Source organism: Rattus norvegicus, chromosome X (assembly GCF_036323735.1).
Source record: "Rattus norvegicus strain BN/NHsdMcwi chromosome X, GRCr8, whole genome shotgun sequence".
Taxonomy (NCBI): Eukaryota; Metazoa; Chordata; class Mammalia; order Rodentia; family Muridae; genus Rattus; species Rattus norvegicus.
In genome coordinates this window covers 5,035,661-5,053,806 of record NC_086039.1, presented here as the reverse complement: position 1 = coordinate 5,053,806, position 18,146 = coordinate 5,035,661, and the positions used below count along the sequence as shown (strand labels likewise).

At 41.2% G+C, this 18,146-nt stretch overlaps 1 pseudogene; it reads right to left on the bottom strand.

The window, feature by feature from the left end:
• Nucleotides 1-468: 468 nt before the first annotated feature.
• Rcc1-ps1 (regulator of chromosome condensation 1, pseudogene 1) lies at nt 469-14,215 on the bottom strand (annotated as a pseudogene).
• Nucleotides 14,216-18,146: the final 3,931 nt, after the last annotated feature.

The following is an 18,146-nucleotide window of genomic DNA, read 5'->3' as shown; positions in this document are numbered from 1 at the left end:
TGCTTCTTTGCTTGCCTCTATAAATGCTTGTTTGAAACTGGGATCGTGGCTTCAGCTTTCTGTCCTGCTGCATCAGGAGAAGTGGTGTGGTCCAAGCTCGAGCTTAAATAAAAAGGCCCTAGTGTGATTGCCTCAGAGTCAGAAGCTTAATGGTCTTTTGGGGTTCATGGATGGGCACAAAAGAAGCACAATGTCCTGAAACTTCTAGCTATCTCAGCCTCACTGAGGTGAGTTCTCCTCAACTCTGAGACACCATCAGTTTGTAAAATACCTCTAGGCCTAAAACCAGGGCAAACTAAGAGCTCACACCACTTGTTTCCTTTTCAGTTTTATAACCCTACACTACTTTTGCTTAATATAGAAAATGGTTACCACAAATATCTCTAGCTACCCTTGCCAATTGTTTATAGCAAGTAGTTAACTTTGCACCTGGTTACTTCCTTCTGGTGACAAATTAAATTTGACACATTATGCTTTGTACTTGGAAATTCCGGATCTTCTTGATATCACAGCTTGATTCCTTCCACTTTCCTTTTTCAAAGATAAGTTAGTGACCTCCATGTCTCTGGGGTTGACCTGACTGGAATGGCAAGGCAAGAAAGGACAAACTTATGCATATGTACAAAAGAAATCTGAGATATGCTTTGATGGGGATACACCAACAGTAGCCAGGAAACTTAGTTTATACGTCTCAATTGAGGAGGTGCATTTATTGTATACAGATGAACAATCTTGGTAAAAGTTAGTTCTGAGTTGCAGTAATCTGGGAGAAAGTTGTGATTGACACTTTCCTAAACACTGTCCATGGAAAAACTTTGATATTTCCCTGATACTGACCAGAAAAAGCTTTTGACATTCCCACAGGTCTGAGGCCTTAAGGTCCTTGACATGACTGTGTTCATGCCAACAACATATGTTCTTTCAAGACTTCACCCTCTCTCCACAAGATATTCTTTTTATATAGCCCAAACTGATCTCAAACTTTTATGTAGCCAACTCTGGCCTCCAACTCAAGATCTTCTTGTCTCAGTTTCCCAAGAGCTGGACACACATGTATGCTATGACAAAACTTTTTTTAAATGGTATCTCAGATATTTAGACAACATGGCACTAGTGTGGACATCTAGTATGAGTGAACTAAACATGACTGACACTGGATATTGCTGAGATGGGATATCAGTCAGCAGATAATGTCTGACACTGGATATCCCAAGAACTCCAAAGTAAACAGTGAGGCAATCTGTTAGATAACTATTAATGCCACTGTTTTAGGGGTTTATATAAATATGTCCTTGAGGCCAGAAGCCAGTGCTTTTCTACCTATGTGCATCTGCCTTGCACGTTTGTGTACCTATTTCCATGTGGTCTGGTTGCCTGTGCCTACCTGTATGCAGCTCCTGTGTGCTGCACTGTACCTGGGTGTCTGTTGTCAATTGCCTTCCTAATGGCCTTTGCCTGTAGTCAATACACTGTCTTATCTGCCCACAGCTCCTCACAATGCCTTCAACTTCCCAGTCTCAAGGAACCCTCCTTTCTTGTCATTGGAGCATGAACTTCATAGTTTGCATCTTCCCCCTTTGTGAGCATAATTTTTTGCAATGTACTTTTAACAAGGGTTCGATCTCTCCTCTGGGCCACCACCCAGCAGAGGTAGTAGAAGAGAAAAGTTATTAGGATATGGCAGAAGTGAACCTGTTCAGGAATAATTCTTTGGGGGAAGTTTGATCTTCTTTAGCAGCAGTTCAGTCCCATACCAAACACCAAATCCGACTCAGCAGCTGCAGACCAGTCCTCCATATAGTCAGACACCAGCCAGCTGTAGTTCAGTCCTGAAGAAACTGCCAGGCTCCTAAACTGGCCTGAAGCAAGGCTACTAAAGCAGCAAGCTCCTGCAGGAACACTACAAGCAGTTGTTGGTGAGTTTCTTTCAACGTCTGAGTTATCACAAGTTAGCTCAACAATGCTAAGTAAAGTGAACCAATACATGTGTGACTTTACCGAAAAATAGCAAGGTGAAACAAACCAATGCTTAGTGCTAGTCTCCCACTGTCTGTGGGGTCATATTTATATTCCATCACTGGTACTTTCAAGTGTCTGCTATAGCAAAGCATCATTTCACCTATTTCTGCTTCAAGAAAATAGTTACTCACAATTTTGCTTTAGCAAGACATCCTTGCACCTGTGTGCCCCAGCAAAACGTCATTTGACATAACTAACTTTCCAATGAACTAGAAGTTTCCACTTCACACTCTCTTTGGATAGTCTCTTGACTTGTCATTAAATATGGTAATCTTATTTTATACTGTGGGCAGTTTGTTTCAAACCTTATAAATCAGTGGTTCGTACCTTCCTAATGTTGTGAACCTTTAATGCAGTTCTGCATGTTGTAGTGATCCTCTAATCATAAAATTATTTTCATTGCTATTTCATAACTGTAATTTTGCTACTGCTATGAATCATACTGTACATATCTGTTTTTTCTAATGGTCTTAGGTAACCCCTGTGAAAGACTTACTCTACCCCCAAGAGGGGTTGCAACCCAAATGTTGAGAACAGCTGCTATAAAGTTTTGGCTATTGTATTTTCGCCAATGTCCATTTTTAAAGAATCTCCTTTTTTTCCCCTCCGTCTTTACAGAATTAGGTATTTCTTATTTACATTTCAATTGTTATTCTCTTTCCCGGTTTCCAGGACAACATCCCCCTAATCCCTCCCCCCTCCCCATCTACTTGAGTGTTCCCCTCCCCCCAACAATCACATTCACTGGGGATTCAGTCTTGCCAGGACCAAGGGCTTCCCCTTCCACTGGTGCTCTTACTAGGATATTCATTGCTACCTATGCAGTTGGAGTGCAGGGTCACTCTTTGGGTAGTGGCTTAGTCCCTGGAAGCTCTGGTTGGTTGACACTGCTCCCCATATGGGGTCGCAATCCCCTTCAAGCTCTTTCAGGCCTTTCTCTGAATCCTTCAGCAGCGGCCCATTCTCAGTTCAGCAGTATGCTGCTGACATTCGCCTATGTATTTGGTGCATTCTGGCTGTGTCTCTCAGGAGAGATCTACATCCGGTTCCTGTCAGCCTGCACTGTTTTGCTTCATCCATCTTATCTAGTTTGGTGGCTGTATATGTATGGACCACATGTGGGGCAGCCTGTGAATGGGCATTCCATCAGCCTCTGCTCTAAACTTTGCGTCCATATTCCCTCCCAAAGGTGTTCCCCATTCAAAGAATGAATGAAGCATTCACATTTTGGTCATCCGTCTTGAGTTTCATGTGTTCTAGGCATTTAGGGTAATGTGAACATTGGGCTAATACAAACTTATCAATGAGTGCATACCATGTGTGTTTTTCTGTGATTGGGTTACCTCACTCAGGATGATATTTTCCAGTTCCATTCATTTGCCTATGACTTTCATAAAGTCATTGTTTTTGATAGCTGAGTAATATTACATTGTGTAGATGTACCACATTTTCTGTATCCATTCCTCTGTTGAAGGGCATCTGGGTTCTTTCCAGCTTCTGGATATTATAAATAAGGCTGCTATGAACATAGTGGAGCACATGTCTTTGTTATATGTTGGGGCATCTTTTGGGTATAGGCCCAAGAGAGGTAGAGCTGTGTCCTCAGGCAGTTCAATGTCCAATTTTGTGAGGAACCACCAGACTGATATCCAGAATGGCTGTACCAGTCTGCAATCCCACCAACAATGGAGGAGTGTTCCTCTTTCTCCACATCCTTGCCAGCATCTGCTGTCACCTGAGTTTTTGATCTTAGCCATTCTCACTGGTGTGAGGTGAAATCTCAGGGTTGTTTTGATTTGCATTTCCCTTATGACTAAAGATGTTGAACATTTCTTTAGGTGTTTCTCAGCCATTCGGCATTCCTCAGCTGTGAATTCTTTGTTTAGCTCTGAACCCCATTTTTAATAGGGTTATTTGTCTCCCTGTGGTCTAACTTCTTGAGTTCTTTGTATATTTTGGATATAAGGCCTCTATCTGTTGTAGGATTGGTGAAGATCTTTTCCCAATTTGTTGGTTGCCGTTTTGTCCTAACCACAGTGTCCTTTGCCTTACAGAAGCTTTGCAGTTTCATGATATCCCATTTGTCGATTATTGATCTTAGAGCAAAAGCCATTGGTGTTTTGTTCAGGAATTTTTTTCCAGTGCCCATGTGTTCGAGTTGCTTCCCCACTTTTTTTTTTATTTTTTATTAACTTGAGTATTTCTTATATACATTTCAAGTGTTATTCCCTTTCCCGGTTTCCGGGCAAACATCCCCCTCACCCCTCCCCTTCCTTATGGGTGTTCCCCTCCCAACCCTCCCCCCATTGCCGCCCTCCCCCCATAGTCTAGTTCACTGGGGGTTCAGTCTTAGCAGGACCCAGGGCTTCCCCTTCCACTGGTGCTCTTACTAGGATATTCATTGCTACCTATGGGGTCAGAGTCCAGGGTCAGTCCATGTATAGTATTTAGGTAGTGGCTTAGTCCCTGGAAGCTCTGGTTGCTTGACATTGTTGTACTTTTGGGGTCTCGAGCCCCTTCAAGCTCTTCCAGTTCTTTCTCTGATTCTTTCAACGGGGGACCTATTCTCAGTTCAGTGGTTTGCTGCTGGCATTCGCCTCTGTATTTGCTGTATTCTGGCTGTGTCTCTCAGGAGCGATCTACATCTGGCTCCTGTCGGTCTGCACTTCTTTGCTTCATCCATCTTGTCCAATTGGGTGGCTGTATATGTATGGGCCACATGTGGGGCAGGCTCTGAATGGGTGTTCCTTCAGTCTCTGTTTTAATCTTTGCCTCTCCCTTCCCTGCCAAGGGTATTCTTTTTCCTCATTTAAAGAAGGAGTGAAGCATTCACATTTTGATCATCCGTCTTGAGTTTCGTTTGTTCTAGGGATCTAGGGTAATTCAAGCATTTGGGCCAATAGCCACTTATCAATGAGTGCATACCATGTATGTCTTTCTGTGATTGGGTTAGCTCACTCAGGATGATATTTTCCAGTTCCAACCATTTGCCTACGAATTTCATAAACTCGTTGTTTTTGATAGCTGAGTAATATTCCATTGTGTAGATGTACCACATTTTCTGTATCCATTCCTCTGTTGAAGGGCATCTGGGTTCTTTCCAGCTTCTGGCTATTATAAATAAGGCTGCGATGAACATAGTGGAGCACGTGTCTCTTTTATATGTTGAGGCATCTTTTGGGTATATGCCCAAGAGAGGTATAGCTGGATCCTCAGGCAGTTCAATGTCCAATTTTCTGAGGAACCTCCAGACTGATTTCCAGAATGGTTTTACCAGTCTGCAATCCCACCAACAATGGAGGAGTGTTCCTCTTTCTCCACATCCTCGCCAGCATCTGCTGTCACCTGAGTTTTTGATCTTAGCCATTCTCACTGGTGTGAGGTGAAATCTCAGGGTTGTTTTGATTTGCATTTCCCTTATGACTAAAGATGTTGAACATTTCTTTAGGTGTTTCTCACCCATTCAGCATTCCTCAGCTGTGAATTCTTTGTTTAGCTCTGAACCCCATTTTTTAATAGGGTTATTTGTCTACCTGCGGTCTAACTTCTTGAGTTCTTTGTATATTTTGGATATAAGCCCTCTATCACTTGTAGGATTGGTAAAGATCTTTTCCCAATCTGTTGGTTGCCGTTTTGTCCTAACCACAGTGTCCTTTGCCTTACAGAAGCTTTGCAGTTTCATGATATCCCATTTGTCGATTATTGATCTTAGAGCAAAAGCCATTGGTGTTTTGTTCAGGAAATTTTTTCCAGTGCCCATGTGTTCGAGTTGCTTCCCCACTTTTTCTTCTATTAGTTTGAGTGTATCTGGTTTGATGTGGAGGTCCTTGATCCACTTGGACTTAAGCTTTGTACAGGGTGATAAGCATAGATCAATCTGCCTTCTTCTACATGCTGACCTCCATTGAACCAGCACCATTTCCTGAAAATACTATCTTTTTTCCCTTGGATGGTTTTGGCTCCTTTGTCAAAATTCAAGTGACCATAGGTGTGTGGGTTCATTTCTGGGTCTTCAATTCTATTCCATTGGTCTATCTATCTGTCTCTGTACCAAAAGCATGCAGGTTTTATCACTATTACTCTGTAATACTGCTTGAGTTCAGGGATAGTGATTGCCCTGGAAGTCCTTTTATTGTTGAGGATAGTTTTAGCTATGCTGGGTTTTTTGTTATTCCAGGTGAATTTGCAAATTGTTCTGTCTAACTCTTTGAAGAATTGGATTGGTATTTTGATGGGGATTGCACTGAATCTGTAGATCGCTTTTGGTAAAATGACCATTTTTACTATGTTAATCCTGCCAATCCATGAGCATGGGAGATCTTTCCATCTTCTGAGGTCTTCTTCAATTTCTTTCTTCAGAGTCTTGAAGTTCTTATTGTACAGATCTTTTACTTGCTTGGTTAAAATCACACCGAGGTATTTTATATTATTTGGGACTTTTATGAAGGGTGTCATTTACCTAATTTCTTTCTCGACTTCTTTCTCTTATGTGTAGAGGAAGTCTACTGATTTGTTTGAGGTAATTTTATACCCAGCCACTTTGCTGAAGGTGTTTATCAGGTTTAGTACTTCTCTAGTGGAACTTTTGGTATTGCTTAAGTATACTATCATATCATCTGCAAATAGTGATATTTTAACTTCTTCTTTTCCAATCGGTACCCCTTGATCTCTTGTTGTTGTCTGACTGCTCTGGATAAAACTTCAAGAATTATATTTAATAAGTAGGGAGAGAGTGGGCAGCCTTGTCTAGTCCCTGATTTTAGTGGGATTGCTTCAAGTTTCTCTCCATTTAGTTTAATGTTAGCAACTGGTTTGCTGTATATGGCTTTTACTATATTTAGGTATGGGCCTTGAATTCCTATTCTTTCCAGGACTTTTATCATGAAGGGGTGTTGAATTTTGTCAAATGCTTTCTCAGCATCTAATGAAATGATCATGTGGTTTTGTTCTTTCAGTTTGTTTATATGATGGATCACGTTGATGTTTTTCCGTATATTAAACCTCCCCTGCATGCCTGGGATGAAACCTACTTGATCATGGTGGATGATTCTTTTGGTGTGCTCTTGGATTCAGTTTGCCAGAATTTTATTGAGTATTTTTGCATCGACATTCACAAGGGAAATTGGTCTGAAATTCTCTTTCTTTGTTGGGTCTTTGTGTGGTTTAGGTATAAGAGTAATTGTGGCTTCATACAAGGAATTCGGTAGTGCTCGATCTGTTTCAACTCGATCTGTTTCAATTTTGTGGAATAGTTTGGATAGTACTGATATGAGGTCTTCTATGACGGTCTGATAGAATTCTGCACTAAACCCGTCTGGCCCTGGGCTCTTTTTGGTTTGGAGACCTTTAGTGACTGCTTCTATTTCTTTAGGAATTATGGGGTTTTTTAAATGGTTTTTTTTCTGCTCCTGATTTAACTTCGGTACCTGGTATCTGTCTAGGAAATTGTCCATTTCCTGTAGATTTTCATGTTTTGTTGAATATAGGCTTTTGTAGTAGGATCTGATGATTTTTTGAATTTCCTCAGATTCTGTACTTATGCCTCCCTTTTCATTACTGATTTTGTTAATTTCGACACACTCTCTGTGTCCTCTTGTTAGGCTGGCTAAGGGTTTATCTATCTTGTTGATTTTCTCAAAGAACCAACTTTTGGTTCTGTTGATTCTTTCTATCATCCTTTTTGTTTCTACTTAGTTGACTTTAGCTCTGAGTTTGAATATCCCCTGCCTTCTACTCCTCCTATGTGTATTTGCTTCTTTTTGTTCTAGAGCTTTTAGGTGTGCTCTCAAGTTGCTGATATATGCTCTGTCCTGTTTCTCTTTGCAGGCACTCAGAGCTATGAGTTTTCCTCTTAGCACAGCTTTCCTTGTGTCCCATAAGTTTGGGCATGTTGTACCTTCATTTTCATTAAATTCTAACAAGTCTTTAATTGCTTTCTTTATTTCTTTCTTGACCAGATACCATTTTCTCATTGAGTAGAGCATTGTTCAACTTCCATATATATGTGGGCGTTCCTCCCTTATTGTTATTGAAGACCAGCTTTAGCCTGTGGTGGTCTGATAGGATGCATGGGATTATTTCGAACTTTCTGTATCTGTTGAGGCCTATTTTATAACCAATTATATGGTCAATTTTGGAGAAAGTTCCATGAGGTGGTGAGAAGAATGTATATCCTTTTGCTTTAGGATAGAATGTTCTATAAATATCTGTTAAGGCCATTTGGTTCATGACTTCTCTTACTCTGTCTTCGTCTCTGTTTAATTTCTGTTTCCATGATCTGTCCATTAATGAGCGTTGGGTTTTAAATCTCCTACTATTCTTGTGTGAGGTGCAATGTGTGTTTTGAACTTTAGTAAGGTTTCTTTTATGTATGTAGGTGCCCTTGTATTTGGTGCATAGATATTTAGGATTGAGAGTTCATCTTGGTGGATTTTTCCTTTGATGAATATGGAGTGTCTTTCCTTATCTTTTTTGATGGCTTTTAGTTGAAAATTGATTTTATTCGATATTAGAATGGCTACTCCAGCTTGCTTCTTCCGACCATTTGCTTGGAAAGTTGTTTTCCAGCCTTTCACTCTGAGATAGTGTCTGTCTTTGTCTCTGAGGTGTGTTTCCTGTAGGCAGCAGAATGCAGGGTCCTCATTGCGTATCCAGTTTGTTAATCTATGTCTTTTTATTGAGAAGTTGAGACCATTGATGTTGAGAGATATTAAGGAATAGTTATTATTGCTTCCTGTTATATTCATATTTGGATGCGAGGTTATGTTTGTGTGCTTTTCTTCCCTTTGTTTTGTTGCCAAGGCGATTAGTTTCTTGCTTTTTCTAGGGTGTAGCTTGCCTCCTTATGTTGGGCTTTACCATTTATTATCCTTTGTAACACTGGATTTGTGGAAAGATATTGTGTAAATTTGGTTTTGTCATGGAATATCTTGGTTTCTCCATTCATTTTAATTGAGAGTTTTGCAGGATACAGTAACCTGGGCTGGCATTTGTGTTTTCTTAGGGTCTGTATGATATCTGTCCAGGATCTTCTGGCTTTCATAATCTCTGATGAGAATTCTGGTGTGATTCTGATAGGTCTGCCTTTATATGTTACTTGACCTTTTTCCCCTTACTGCTTTTAATATTTGTTCTTTATTTTGTGCATTTGATGTTTTGACTATTATGTGACGGGAGGATTTTCTATTCTGGTCCAATCGATGTGGAGTTCTGTAGGCTTCTTGTATGCTTATGGGCATCTCTTTATTTAGGTTAGGGAAGTTTTCTTCTATGATTTTGTTGAAGATAGTTTCTGGTCCTTTGGGCTGGTAGTCTTCACTCTCTTCTATACCTATTATCCTTAGGTTTGTCTTCTCATTGAGTCCTAGATTTCCTGTATGTTTGCGACCAGTAGCTTTTTCTGTTTTACATTATCTTTGACAGTTGTGTCGATGATTTCTATGGAATCTTCTGCTCCTGAGATTCTCTCTTCTATCTCTTGTATTCTGTTGGTGATGCTTGTATCTACAGCTCCTTGTCTCTTCCTTTGGCTTTCTATATCCATGGTTGTTTCCCTATGTTCTTTCTTCGTTGCTTCTATTTCCATTTTTAATTCCTTCAATTGTTTGATTGTGTTTTCCTGGAATTCTTTCAGAGATTTTTGTGATTCCTCTCTATAGGCTTCTACTTGTTTATTTATGTTTTCCTGCATTTCTCTAAGGGAGTTCTTCATGTCTTTCTTGAAGTCCTCCAGCATCATGATCAAATATGATTTTAAATCTAGATCTTGCTTCTCTGGTGTGTTTGGATATTCAGTGTTTGCTTTGGTGGGAGAATTGGGCTCCGATGATGCCATGTAGTCCTGGTTTCTGTTGTTTGGGTTCCTGAGCTTGCCTCTCACCATCAGATTATCTCTGGTGTTACTTTGTTCTGCTATTTCTGACAGTGGCTAGACTGTCCTATAGGCCTGTGTGTCAGGAGTGCTGAATACCAGTTTTCCTGTTTTCTTTCAGCCAGTTATGAGAACAGAGTGTTCTGCTTTCGGGTGTGTAGTTTTCCTGTCTACTGGTCTTCAGCTGTTCCTGTGGGCCTGTATCCTGAGTTCACCAGGCAGGTTGCTTGGAGCAGAAAAGTTGGTCTTACCTTTGGTCCTGCGGCTCAAGTTTGCTCGTGGCATGTTGCTTTTGAGCACTCTTTGAGGGCGGCAACCAGGAGGGCCTGCACCACCTTTTCCAGGAACCCCCGTGCACTGGGGTCCCAGATGTCCTCAGGTGTTTTCCTCTGAAGTCAGAAATGTGGGCAGAGTGTAGTCTCTTCTCGCTTCTCAGGCATGTCTGCCTCTCTGAAGGTTTAGTTTTCCCTCCTATGGGATTTCGGTGCAGAGAACTGTTGATCTGGTCCTTTCAGGTCCCGTTAGTGTTGGAGCGCAGGGGACCTGCAGCTCCAGTGCCTCTATCTTCTGGTTCCCAGAGGCCGTATACAATTTCCTCTTGGTCCAGGGATGTGGGCAGGGGTGGGCAGTATTGGTGGTCTTTCCCACTCTGCAGTCTCAGGAGTGCCCACCTGTCCAGGTGGTGAGCCCTGTCTCCCACGGGTTTTGGGAGTAGTCGATGGGATTCTTGAATAATGTCAAGTTTTGAGGAATGAAGAAAGACCTAGTGCCTAGAATTTCGAACTGGTGATAGTTGGAGAGGCCAAAGTCATACCATACACATGGCCCTCACAGGAGATGGCAAAAGTGAAATAGGCCCCACAGAAGGCATCCTGGAACCATACATGGCCCCAGGTTCCCCGGGACTTCAGCAGCACACATCTGGGGACCAGGAGTCATTCAAGACCCTTGAAAGCCACCACAGTTGGCAAATAACTCAGGTACATGGACCAGCTGACCTTGCTCCCCACAACCCAAGGTGTTGAGGTTTCCATCACTTGTGAGCATCACCAAGTGGTCATTCCCCATGGCTACCTTTACCACCTGAGTATACAGCTGCACTTGAATAGGCACCATGCTCTTCTTCATGAGCTCCAACAACCTGATCACACCATTGTTGTCCCAGAAAGAGCCCCAGAGTAAGACTCAGCTGTATTCGGTGAGGGCTGCTGTGTGAGTGTGCCCCACTGACACTTGCACGACTTTCTCTTGCAGTTCCACTTTCCCAGGGACCATCTCTGAGCCCTCAACTGAGGTGTCCCTTCCCAGGGCACCCTCGTCATTGCAGCCAAAGGAATAGACCTGGCCACTTTGGCTCAGACACACAGTATGCATGCTCTGGGCCTCAGCCTGCACAACATCCTGTAGAAGGAGTACCAAGGCTGCCTTCTTCCTCTCCAGCACACTCTCCCCCAGCCCTAGCTGGCCCATGTGGCCCTGGCCCAGTGTCAGCACCAAGCCTGGTACTGTGTTGTGTGGACCTGTGTGAGACTTTCACCTTCTTGCTTTTGGGAATGGCATCTTCTTGGGGGCAACATTCTATTAGCTATGTGCTTGGGTGGCAACTTACTGTCCTCAGTGCAGGGAGGCCACAAGCAAGTCCAGCGCTCAGTGGTCGGCAGCAGCGAACTGCTTCTTGTTTTTCTTATGCCTGCATATTTCCTCAGGGCTTGTTAAAATGGGAGTCTGATTCAGTTTGTTACTCGGAACTTTGTTACTTCTCTGCCTTAGGTCTCTGGTCCATGGACCATTCTCTGAAGAATGAGAGGATTTTGAACAGGCTTCTTTGGGCTGGGCTCTTGAAGAGGGCATTGCAAATGGAAGGAGAGAAAGAAACTAAGAGATCTACAGTTGCCAAGGCCCTATAAGCAACCCAGTGCAAATAACAACAACTACTTCAACTAACCAATAGAGGAAGAAAGAAGCTCAGAGCTGAGACTTGGTTCATAGAAGGATGACACCTTGGAATGACAGACTAAATCTCATACCTTTACTCTCTGAAAAAATTAATAATAATAATAATTATTATCATTATAATAAAGTTGCCTAGAGTATTGTGGGAAGGAGGTGCTGAGAAGACAAGGTAACAGGAAATATGAAGTGAGATTGGTAAGAACCAGAAAGAAACAGCAGCAATGTTAAGGATGACAGTGTTGAGTCTCAAAGTAAGACAGACAAGAACAAGGTGAGGACCTGACTGGATTAAAAGCAGTCCTGTTGATACCCACTCTACTGAACAAGATAGGATAATTTCCAAAAACGGTTCCCAATTTAAGATAGAAAGGGCCCGCAGTAAACTTAATCAAGAGAAAATCATTACTTTACATTTTTTTTGCTGAGAATATAAAATACCAAAGGTGGGGGTCCTGAAAGTTCCTGTCTATAGAAAGGAGAGGGATGAGATGAGGCCAGGCTGGGCAAGAAAGTATAGATGGGTTCCAAGCACACAAATGCTAGATTCTGTCTGAAAACCAGGCAGAGAGCATAGAGACTGGCAAAGACTGACAGGGAGGAGTCCTGATGGATATTCATCAGATCAGAGCCATGCTCACAAGTCTGGGTGGCTGAGAAGAGCTCCCACAAACATCCCAGGAACACTGGCTGCTTGAGTTGGGATGGGTGCATGCCTTTAATTCCAGAATTCAGGAGACAAAGGCAGGTGGATCTCTGTGAATTCAAAGCCAGAATGTTTTTCATATAAATTTCCAGACCAGCCAGAGTGACAAAGCGAGACCCAGTCTCAAGAAAAAAAAAATGTTTTACAGTAACCAGCAACTGCATTTTAAACTGTACCCACCTATTGAAATAGTTGCGTGTGCATACAGTTATACAAGAAAATAGTATCTGCAGTAGCGAAAGGCAGAGAAGAAAGCCCTAAATGTCCCATGTTCCTTGGAACTCAATAATAGCAGAATAACCTGTACTATTTGTGACAAAAATGACCCCAAGTGGCACACTGGACATGAAAATGAAAAGGAGAGTAGTGGTGAAAGATGTTGAGTTGAGAGGCAGGAAAACAAGGGGGATATGAAAGGAGACAAGAATCCACTGAAACAAAATTTGCTTAAAGAATGCCCTACTGAGAGGTAGGGAGATGGTTCAGTGGGTAGGAGCACTTGTTTTGCAAGCATGAGAAGCTGAGTTAAAGTCCTCAGCCCTATATAAAAAGTCAATCATGGTTTCACATGCTTGTAACTCAGTGTTTAGTTTTGTTTCTGTTGTTGTTATAAAATATCCCAACAAAGCAATTTGGGAGCCACCAAGATGGTTCCTAGGGTAAAGGTGCCTGATGTCAAACCCAAAGATCTGAGTTCAATCCCAGCACCCACATGGTGAAAGGAAGGGGAGAACTGATACTACAGGTTGTCTTCTGAACTCCACTTGGACACTGGTATGCATGTATGTCTATGCATACACACAGGGAAGAGTGAAGGAAGAGAGTGAAGGAGAGGGAAGGAGGAGAGACAGGAGAGGAAAAAAATTTTTAAAAGCAACTTAGAGGACAAAAAGTTTATTTTAACTCCAGGTTACAATATACCATAGCAAGTAAATCAAGGTAGGAACTTGAAACAGCTAGTCTCTTAACATCCACAGTCAAGCAAACAACATAAATTAATGCATGTATTCTAGTACTTGACTTATTTTTTCCACTCCTTTTTAAAAGGTGTGGTTGAGTGTTTTGCATGCATGTATACCTATGCACCATGTTCCCACAGAGACCATAAAAAGACATTGTATCCTCTGAAACTGGAACTAAAGACAGTTTGTTGAGTTGTCCTGTGGGTGTTAAGAATTGAACTCAGGCCTTCTAGAAGGGTATCCAGTGCTCTCACCACTGAGAAACATCTCCAACCCTATGTTTTCTGGTTTTATACAATCTTTGACCCATGGACAGGCCCTATGTATCAACTAACATAATTAAAATCCTTCATAAACATGTTAAGAAGACCTTATTTCATATAATTCTATATCGTGCCAAACTGACAATTAAAACTAACAGCCTTAACCCAAGAACTGGTTGGTTAGCTAGCCTACTACAAAGTGCAAGCTCCAATTCAGTGAGACATTCTGTCTCAAGGCAATAAATAAGGTGGAGAGTCATACAAAATACCAGCCATGCATACAAATGCATAAATACACACAGGTACCATATACATACACACAGTGGCATAAAGATATATAATACTATACATTCTAATTTAAAAAGAACTCTAATTGGTAAGTAAACAGCATCTGGCCTAAGAGGGGCTTATGGGAAGTAGAAAGGTTGTTACATTTACTCTCCATAATTACTACTAGAGGATGAATTAGGCACTAAAGTATGTTTGGGCTATTTTTATATAAATATTAAAAAATTTCAGAATATGCAGATTAGGAGCGTATTCTCATTAAGATCAATCCATGCAAAGTTTTGTGAGTTTTACAATACATTAAAAGAAATAACCAGAAAGGCAATGAATTGGCAGAAGGGAGATGAAAATGAAGAGTGAAAATTATGTTTTCCTTTTTCTGTACATGTCACCAGGGACAATAAATATCTTTGATGTGCTATTTTCTTTTATTCTTTATAAATCTATCATATCTTTGGGGAATGTCTGATTTTCCCCTTATCATCTACATGTTCTGCATCCTCAGGTGTTTTTCTATAAGTCCTTAAATATGCCTTTTGACAACATAAGCTTTAATAGCCTAAGTTGAACAACTTCCTCTTTATGGTGCCTGGGTCACTGGGAATGCTCCTTCTGTCATGAAAAGTTATACAAATGCCCTCCTAAAGTTTTATCTAGTTTTTTAAACATGTATTTAGTCCTTCAACTAATTTGAAATTTCTCTTGTATTACGAGGAAGAGTCTAGCTTTGTTTCCATCCAGATAGAGATATCTTTCTTTTTCTACACAGTTGAAATGGGACATTTTTTAAAAGTGTGACCTGCAAAAATCCATTTAAGCAATATAAAAAGTCTAGAAATGAAAAAATTACTAAATTGGCCTACGTTTTAAAAACATGTATCTATTTCCAGGATCTCTGGCACTCCACTCCTCCTGTTCAAAGCTGTCACATCCTCCTCTTCTTTGCTCCACCCAGCAATAAAGCTTCCTATTAGCCTTGGACACCCAAGACCCTGTGGTAGCATACTTGAGTAATTCAGCAGAGCAGACAAAGTATGCTCTGGGGCACCTACTCTTACATGTAGGCCCAGGAGTGGTAGTATAGCAGGTGGTCCTGTTTCAGACAGTGCTGGCTCTGAGATCAGGGACAAAAGGGTGTGACAAACATTTTTCAATGGTCTAACTTTCATGGACACTGCCCCATCTGTACTCTGTGTCACACTTTCAGCTTTCATTGGCCTTTGAGGACAGGAAAAATCAGTGCATACCTAAAGCCTTGGTGACAATGAGTGCTATTGTGGTGTTCAGTGTGCTGGCTTTTTCACACACTGTAGCTCAAGCTGAAGTCCTCAGAACAGAGGATGCTCAGAGTTTGCCTCAGACAAGAGTGGACCTGGAAGCTTTGGTATAGGACAAAAGGCATGCACCCTTTGGAAATGAAGGAAGAGACCCTGATGCACAAGTCTCCTGTAACAGATGGATGGGAGGGCTTTCGATTACTAGCCTAGTTTCTGATATGTCATTGTGGAGACAAATATTAAGAATTTTATGTTGTAGTTCATGCATTACTAGCCAATGGGCAATGTACAAAGATTACTGAAACAGTAAGAAAGTACATAAATATACTTGGGTATAGATAACATTTGCACTACATCAGCCAATATTAGAGCAAAAATCATCTCAACAGTTTTCAAAAGAAGAAACACAAATGACTATAAATGTTTTTATTAATGTTTACATCACCGTGTGTGGTGAAACATACCTCTAATCCCTCAGGACAGGCTTATCCATTGTTAGTAGAAGTATAAACTGGTGCAGTCACTGAGGAAATCAGTATGGAAGTTTCTAAAGATAAAACCTGAAAAAATAATTACCATGTGATCCATCCTTACTTTCTAGGAATAGACTCTAAAGATTCTATATCCTACCACAGAGATACCTGCACATTCATGGTTATTGTTGCTGTATTCACAGTCTCAACTCTCCTTGTTAGCTTTAGCTGCAAACTTGATACATCCTAGAGTCGTCTGAGAATAGAACTTCTATTGTCTGGATCAGTCTGCCTACCAGGTATGTTTGTAGATTGTATTGATTTACAACTGCTGTAGGAGGATGGAAGCCCATTGTGGATAGAACCATCTGTCTTACTTGCTTTTTGCTGTGATTCTTCACAGCAAACTAATAGAAGAAAAACTAATAGTTCCAAAAGGTTAGAGTCTATGATCATCATGGCAGAGAATATGGCAGAGGGCAGGCAGGCATGGCATTAGAGCAGTAGCTGAGAGTTTACATACTTACAGAGAGAGAGAGAGAGAGAGAGAGAGACAGAGAGAGAGAGAGACAGAGAGAGACAGAGAGAGACAGAGAGAGACAGAGAGAGACAGAGAGAGAGACAGAGAGACAGAGACAGAGACAGAGGGACAGAGAGGAGAGACTGGGTGAAGCATGGGCTTTGAAATCCCAAAGCCTACCCCCAGTGACACACATCTTCTAAGAAGGCCAAACCTAATATTTCTCCAAAAGTTCTACCAAGTGGGAAACGAGCATTCAAATATATGTGCCTACATGGTTCATTCTCATTCAAACCACCACACCATCCCTCAACAGTTGGACCTAACCTGTATAAAATAGCTTAGTATAAGCCAGTCTGTGAGTCAGCTAGCAAGCAACCAACACTCTTCAAGGTTCCCATTTCCCATTGTACTTCTTTGGCTGGGAAATGACTTCCTTCCTTGGTCGGGGTAATGTTTTGTAGATATAGTAAACAGATCTCCTTTCAAGTTCTGGTCTTGAGTTCCTGCTTTGATTTCCTCACTGATGAGTTGTGATCTGTTATTGTAAGCAGGGAAGGTGGAAACTCATCTTCACCTGAATTTTCAGCAGAGTGTTTTAGCACAGCAAAAGAAATGCAACTAGAAGAGTGAGGAAATGGAACTATCCTCAACATCCATTAACAGATGAATGAATAAAGAAAATGTAGCACATGCACATTAGATTTCCACTTAGCCATAAAAAATAAATTAAATTTACAGGAAATAGATGGAAATATGTTAAAGAAAACAGGTTATATTCAGAAAAAAATTTCATATTTTCTTTCCTATTTGGATCCTAAATTATATGTGTATAAATGCTATGAAACTAGAAAAGATATTCTTCCAGTTTGTTTTCTGTTTCTGTGATAAAACACTGACCAAAAACATATTAGAGGAGGAAAGGATTTATTTCATCTGACAACGCCCAGGATACAATCCATCATTAAAGGAAAGCTAAGACAGGACCATGAGCAGGAACTTGGGGGCACAAACTGAGACAGAGCATGGAAGAACACTGCTTACTGACCTGTGACTTGCTCAGCCTTCTTTCTTATACACCTCAGGAGCACCTGCCCAAGAGCAGTACTGTCTGCACTGGACTGTGCCCTCCTACTTAAACAATTACTTAAAAAGAAACCCTACACACTTGCATACATACCAATCTGATGGATGTAATTCCTCAGTGGAGTTGCCCTTTTCGCACATAACTCTAGTGTGTGTCAGGTTAACAAAAAGCAGCACAAGAATCATGAGAGTGAGAAAAAGACATTGAGGAAGGTAGGGGAAAGAGGATAATATGATATATGCGTCAAGGCAGCAGAAGGGAAGCTATTAGACAAAAGAAGTAATGACAAGAAAATCATTGTAGTTGCCATAAATTAGGATTTTTTTCTTTTAAATGGTCATCCATGAGAATATGTCATAAAAAAACTATGACAGGAAAGCAGGATAAGTTGCATATCCACATCTCCAGCCTCATCATATTTTTAATGTGTTATAATGTATCAAAGGCTTGGTGGCATATGCCACCAAGACCAGACCCAGAGGCAGGAGATCTCTGAGTTCAAGGCCAGCCACTCTACAAAGTAAGTTCAAGAATAATAGGCTACACAGAGAAACCCTGTCTTATTTGTCTGTCTGTCTGTTTGTTTGTAAGGTGTGCTCTTTTATTAAAATGGTCGCATGTCAGTGTATAGGTCAGCCCTGGCTGCCACAACACCTCAACCCACTCCCAGGGAAACCAAAGCCTTCATACATCAAGTTGGGGGACAAATAAAAAGGGGGCCACGATGGCTG